Raw genomic sequence first — 7,617 nt, 5'->3', positions numbered from 1 at the left:
TACTATTTTATTCAAGAACGTATAAGTTTTATATCTTACGAAGTTACGAAAGTCATATTTCTTCACTAGGCACGGCAAGTTATTCATCAACTAGAACTCTGCTACTAGTTCGTTTTCATTTTAATAATAGGATAATACACAGGGACTAGTTACCATTACTGATTAGCAAGTGTGTTTATTTTATTTCAATATTTTAAAAATATTGTTCAAATCAATTATTTTTATTACTAATCATTTATAATTTATTAATTCCTGAAGTATTGTGTTTATGAAAATAAAGTTAATAGTTCTCCTAATTTTATGTTTTATTCGGTTAAGTTAAAATTGATTAGAAAAACTTACAACTGACTTATATTTTATTTACTTAAATCGCTAGTTTTCTGGTTTTAAAATAATAAAAAGTAAATGTTGTAAATGTATACAAGTAGTCTGGTTTTTAAGCTAGTAAATTTATTTTTTGATAATAGTGTTTTTAGCGAGCATTAGTTCATATTACCATTTATTATTCTTTTAAGATGGTGTCGAACGGATCATAATTGTTTAGTTTTGATCACCACATAAATTCCGCCATGTAAGAGTCTCAAAAATGTATGTCTGTGCCGGTATATTGGTTTGTTATATTATTGATTATTAGGTACCTAAAAGTAATTGTAGATATTTTCCTTTGAATTATGAACATTATATAATATATATATATATTTTTTTTATTAAACTTCAGCCTGGTGACTAAGGCTATTAGCAAGTTTTTGGGGGTTATGAACTGTGGTAGGGGTAAGTTTAGTACGGTAGGTCGTTTTTTACGATTGTTACGGTTGTTACGATAGGTGGCAAACACGTGTATGTGTGACAAAAAGTAATATTATGAATTGAGGACTCCATTTAAAAAATGGTCGCTATGAAAATCAATATAGCCAATATTATATTCCACTTCATATTTATTATTTATTGAGAAAAAATACTAAATAGTCTAAAATATTTTAATTTGTAGGTACGATCAGTGCCGAGTTTAAGCGTTCAAATAATGAAATCCATCATAAGAGGAGACTCGTTCAAAATGTATCAGTGACATACTTACTTAAGTATTCAAGAACTTTTACAGTAGGTTTTCAAATAACGTGAAACCCTAATCTTACCAAAATGTGAAAACTAAAAACTAATATTGTTAAAACAAAGTTTAGATAATCATAAAAAAAAATGCCATATAGTATATTGTATTATACATTATAATGAGGTTGATTCGCCAAGCATGTTCAGTGCTCACCCCCATTTTTCCTTCAATAAAGAATTTATTCAAATTATGGCTTTTGAATTTTTTAAATATACAATATGAAAACTAACTCAAGTTCTTGAATGCGCTTGAACTACTGATGTGCCTTATGGTGGTACAAACTTCAGTTTTTCAAATGAAAATCCTCTCTTTTACTATAATTTATTTAGTGGACAATTTTTTTTGTGAAATTGTTTATGTAGGTATCTATTTCAAAAGTTGAATGATAAGTTTCGTAGCTATTAAAATGTTTGTGCTACGGGTCACAATTTACGATACTGTTGAAGTATCCATTTTATGGTTCCGATGCTATCGCCTGTCTATGTATTATGATTGAACTTGAAGTTATTCCCTCGTGATTTTTAAATCGTTACTAAAACAGTATGGCAATTGGCAGTTAATATGACCGTGCAAAACGATTTTACGTTTATCGAATCCTTACCCTGAACGAACAATTTAAATCTATTTACGAATATAAAATAATATTTATTGCCAGGGTTCTGGACTTATAGCACTTAAAAACCGTAAAATGTGCATACATTTTTTTTAAAAATGCATTTAATATATTTATTATAATTTATTATTTTATTAATAATTATTAATTACAATTAGTGTACTTAATATAAAAAATTTTAAAAAAAATCTACTGATTGTTAACTTGTTTCTTAAATTTCTGAGTTTTTTGAATTTTATTCGTCAACTATATAATGATTGGAAAAATTAAAAATTAAATTTTTCATTTAATTCAATAAATAAATAATTTTACATTTACCGGGAATACCTTGAGTTTCAAAGAACGTTTAATAACTGCAAATTGCAATGTATTAAAATTATCGTATCGCTCGTATCGCAACATATTATATAATATTTAACGATACGGGCAATCAGGCCATCATAATATTTTCAAACCACGAAAATTTTAAGGAGTTGTGAGTTGTATATAGCAAATAGGTACATAAGCAGTGCCGGATTTAACCATTGTGCCGCTTTAAGCACTAAATAATTTGCCGCCTTTTAATATAAATATTTTTCTAGTCTAAAAAATGTTATTAAAGCATACAATTATAGTTTTTTATTTTTTACTTAAAATTTTAATGATGAAAAATAAAAATATACAACTCTAAGATTATGAAATTGGAAAACATAAAATATAAATATTACCACAATCCCGTTGGTCTAAAAACATTTTATAATTAGTTTCATTTTATTTTAGTTCTAGTTACATATAGTAAAAATGTAATATTAAAAATTATTTGCCGCCCTAAGCACTAGCTTTTATAGTGTTTACTGGGAAATACGGCACTGTACATAAGACTGCTAGTAAGCTGCATTACTATTTTCTTCTTTAGATTGGGTGAAATTTCGAAAAATTTTCTAAAATATGCAAATTAAGCACAATAACGTAAAAATAAACAGTTTCCGGCAAAATTTATGAAATATGCAAAAATATGCACATTTTAGATTTGGTACCACGGCATTGAGAAATGAATTTATTTCGCACTCTGCTACATTTTACAATAAATAAAAAAAGTATTCAATTGCTATGTCCCAAACCTTGTTTATTATATTATAATAGAGTATAGTATAGGTACTTACACAACTACAGTCTACACGTACTATTATACGCGTATCGAGTCTGAAGTATTCAAAGTACTAATTTAATAATATAAGTATTTTTTCAAATGCGTATGTAAGCCAACATTTATTTTTAATTAAAATATCAGTTAAAAGTTAGTTAGCTTTTCATATTACTAAATGCTGTGATTATTAGTTTATTAGAAAAATGAAAATTATATTGAGAGGATATAACATACCTCCAAGTTGAAGTGTGAAAAGACATGGTTATATTATTAAGTGGTCTGGTTTTTCGAATTCCTCGCAATTTTAAGAAATTTGAAAATATGTTAAATAAAACCGTTTGAAGTGCATTAATTACTATCAGTCGCTAAGGTGGTTTTAGTGAAAAATCGATAGGCTTTGCAGGGGTCATAACTTTGCATTTTTTTTATCTATTTTACCTTATAAGGTAATTAAATATTCAAATTATACATATCTCAATTAATAATTTAATAAGTATTAACTTGTACATCAGTGGCGTCGGCATATAGGGTTATCTGAACCAATTGCTTCATGTCGAAAAATTGGTGTTTGGTCGGGCGCAGGTGGGAGAAAATCGTAAGACCTCAACAAAAATATCATGAATTCATGACAAAAACTTTAATTAATAATTATTAATGTCCCCTGCTGCTTATTTTGTTTTAATGAAGGGGTGATGGTAAACAAATTTAAAATTTACTATATATATGCTTGTGTCCGTTCACACTGTTACTTATATATACGTATATTAAAATATATTAGCTGATGTCAACACCAAGTTCTTTCAAGTACATATTACTATATTCGACGGGGTAAAAAAATCTATATTATTGCTCATCGTCTTTTACTAGCTTAGGAGGGGGGGGGGGTAGTATTGTACATGTAATCCTAGACGTCAAATAGTATTATTATGGGCAAAGCTGTCGCAAGCGGTGATGATGTACCTGAATTGCATATCTAATGCGCTACGTTAACATAATTCTACAATTGAAATTTGAAATATTAAACAGCATAAAAAAATATTAGTGAAATAATAAAACTTTGTTGGCTACAACGCCTACAACTAACATACCATAGATTGACATAGTTTGTTTATTTTATAATTTATATCAACACACGATAGTCAGTCAGTTATTTGAATTCAAACGAACGAGTTATATTTTTTTTTATACTTTTATATTATTTAACTGTCAATTGTTTTCATTTCTGTTTTTTATTAGTTTTGTTTACGAAAATGAATTTAAATTTTAAATATTTTTATTATGATTGCCAAAGTTTATTTTCAGAGAATAGTTTTTCAAGGATACAACGTGATAAAACAAATTATTTTCCCGTTTATACACATCATGCTTGCTATAAATGCTACCATATTCAAGAAAGACAAACAATATTTTAGTTGGATGTAGAATGGATTGATGACACGTGAAAAAAAAATGTTTCCTTTTTGTTAAACGAATATTAAAATGTGAGTGGTAATATTATACTATATTATAGGTAAGTTTAGTTTATCAATGTTATTTTAGAAACTATATTAATAATATTGTACTTATTTACAATTATTAGCTTTAATATTAGCTATAAGGTTAATTTTGGTTACGTATACATGTATACGTACCATTTATTATATATTTTATTTTCAGGTATATGTAGATAGTGTTGAATTTAGTAGAGATAAATTTATTCGATATGGACGAGATTACCCAAAGGTATAAAAAATTTAATTTTCTCCACAAATAAAATATTTATTAGTACTTACTACATGCATTATAAACCTTTGAAATATAAAGTATTTCAGAAACGCCAATATCACTAGAATTCGAAGCGTATAATGTGGGAAAAAAATACATTCATATTTTATTTGTGGAGATAATTAAATTTTTTTTTTTAAATTTGTATTGTGTATTTATGCCAGATACGGCAATATTCACATTTTTTCGGACTACGGATAATATTTTACACGTCTTGAATTCAACACTGGCAATGAGGGTAGTGGGAAATTGTCGGTCAGAAGAGGGATACTTATATTTTATTAAATCAAAGTTTAATTATGAAACAACTATCAGTCAATTTAGCTTAGAAGACACAATAGGTATATAATTTGTTATTTGTACAAGTTACAGTCGTAACTGTTCCCCTCATTATAAATGTCCGACAGTTCGACCATTCTCCTCAGCGTGGACCTAGGCCTAAAGTTTAAACTTGGGGAGACCACGATAAAAAAAACGCGCCACGTACAATACCTCATGCAACATTAAGAAGTTTGATATAATATCGATTTTCATTTAATGTGCTAAGGTGGTGAGGAAACTTGTGCAATAAACTATTTTGATTTGTAATATAATATTAACTTTAAATAACATACAAAATGTAAACTAAATTAATGTATTATGTAAGGATATTTTTATCCTAATATTTTTTGAAGGCACAGGCACACAGCTATAGTACACGGGAGTGGCTCCTACCACTGTACATATGTATTGTATTTTGTACAACACATTTATTGTATCTTATGACACAACGCGACAATTGGTTTTGTGATGGCACATTTTCTAGTACATCATCATTATTCTATTAATTGTATACAATTCACGCTGTTCAGTATTCTAATGTGTTAACGTTTGTTTACATCTTATTGTCAAATAAAAAAGAAAACACCTATAAACGTATTCTTCAAACACTAAAAACAATTGTGTCTGATCTGAGTCCTATGTCAATTATGGTCGACTTTGAAAAAGTTGCAATGAATGCAATAACTTCTGAATTTCTTGAAGCAAAACTGAAAGGTTGTTTCTTTCATTTGTCGCAATGTATTTGGCGACAAATTCAAGCTGCGGGCCTCCAAAAAAAATATATAGATGACGTAACTTTTGCGCTACAGGTTCGTAAATTACCAAGCTTATAGCTTATGTACCAGAAAATAAGGTTATTGAGTCTAATGAGAAATTGTTGAACACCAAATACTTTATTGAAAATGATGAACTACTATCACCAATTCTTAATTATTTTGACGATACTTGGATAGGACGTATATTGACAGTCGACAAAACAGGCGATCGCCTACTTTTAAAATTTCGATTTGGAACTGCTATTTGTTGGTTTCTGAAGATTTACCAAGAACAAATAATGCTGTTGAAGGACGGCACAATCGTTTTACATCGATCTTAAATCAATGTCATCCAAGTATATGGAAATTTATATTAGCATTGAAAAAAGAGGAAAACACGAATAAAATAAAAAATCGAACAATATATAGCTGGAGAATGTCCATCAGCAAAAAAAAAAAGTATCAAGATAAAGCTCAACGTCTGAAGCAAATATGCTGATTTTGAAACAGACCTAGATATCGACGGCTATTTACAAGGAATAGCTCATAATTTTCTATTGCAATTGTTAATCTTGTAAATAGTGTATGTTATGTAAACGCAAACAATATTTATTGTGATTAATGTTTTCACAAATTTTTTGTGATTATTTAAATAATACAATTTGGCGATACATTGCCGTGCGATAAATTGCGACCACGATAAATTGACGTGCGATGAGTTGACGTATATCCCATCAAAGAGTATTGCTGAAGTTTATATGAAAAAAAGCTGGTTGAGTTATTTTTATTTTCTACTTGACATTTTATGTGTGTTACTGTTATAATCAGTGGAAGACATAAGCTCCAAAATAAGATAAGAAAAAAAAAGTCGTATCGTACAAAAGCGCCAGAAATTAAATAACAGATATTAAATTTAGAACTATTGATTAGAAAAATAAATTAATAATTGAAAAGTGGGATTAAAAAATCAACTAATTTATTAAATGCATTAAATATTGATGTGCATGTATATTATAATTTATCATCGATATTTTACTTTTATAAAAAATCAACCAATTTATTAAATGTATTAAATATTGATGTGCATGTAGGTACCTACCTATATTACAATTTACTATCAACATAATAATATTAATATAATATAATTTTTATAAGACATAGAAATTTTTAAATAACTACCTACTTAATACATATATAAAATATTAATTTTGGCGCAAATTAGAGGTCATTGTTGTACCTTTGGCGCTTATGTCATACAGCCGTTATAATATATTATCATGACATCATTAAACGGATACAATTATATAGATATTAATTTATAATAATAATATTCATCTAGGTAGCTGACGTAATTAGTTTGAACGCTGTCGGCCGCTTAATTGAACAAAAATAATATAATAATTTTATACTAACAACAAGTGTACGGCTAAGTTTCAAAATAGTGTTTATAGAAAATATTTGCAGATCGTAAATCTTACGATCGAATGCAATTTACTCGCCACACCGTGTATTTCATTGCAGGTGATATATATCATATATGTCTCGATATTCACTCGCAGTCTACACATTTTCAAAACGTTAGATAGTGTGAATACTGAACATACAGTGTACGTGTATATATGAGCTAAGTTACCTTATGGTAATATTGTATAACTTGGTTTTGGGACTTCTATGTAAGGTGGTCCAATACTTCACACCTCAATAATTGTTGTACATTCTCACGAGTATAAGCAATACATTTTATATACAATAACTATTAATATTATAATATTCTCTTTGCTCCGCCAACAAAGTACCATCAATAATCTACCTTAATTAAAGTTCTTCTATAGGTAATTTGGTGTTCTCAGATGTACCTCCATTCTCTAATGGTAATATTATAAAGTGATTCTAGAAAAACTCACATTTTGGTTATAGACACTATAATAGT

General features: G+C 28.0%; 1 pseudogene; it reads left to right on the top strand.

Annotated features, from left to right (window-relative positions):
* Positions 1–5,372: 5,372 nt before the first annotated feature.
* On the top strand, positions 5,373–6,172 carry LOC111033472 (annotated as a pseudogene).
* The last annotated feature ends 1,445 nt before the right edge of the window (positions 6,173–7,617 follow it).

This window comes from Myzus persicae, unplaced genomic scaffold (genome assembly GCF_001856785.1).
Source record: "Myzus persicae strain clone G006 unplaced genomic scaffold, MPER_G0061.0, whole genome shotgun sequence".
NCBI classification, from domain to species: domain Eukaryota; kingdom Metazoa; phylum Arthropoda; class Insecta; order Hemiptera; family Aphididae; genus Myzus; species Myzus persicae.
This window is presented reverse-complemented; position numbering and strand designations above follow the sequence as displayed.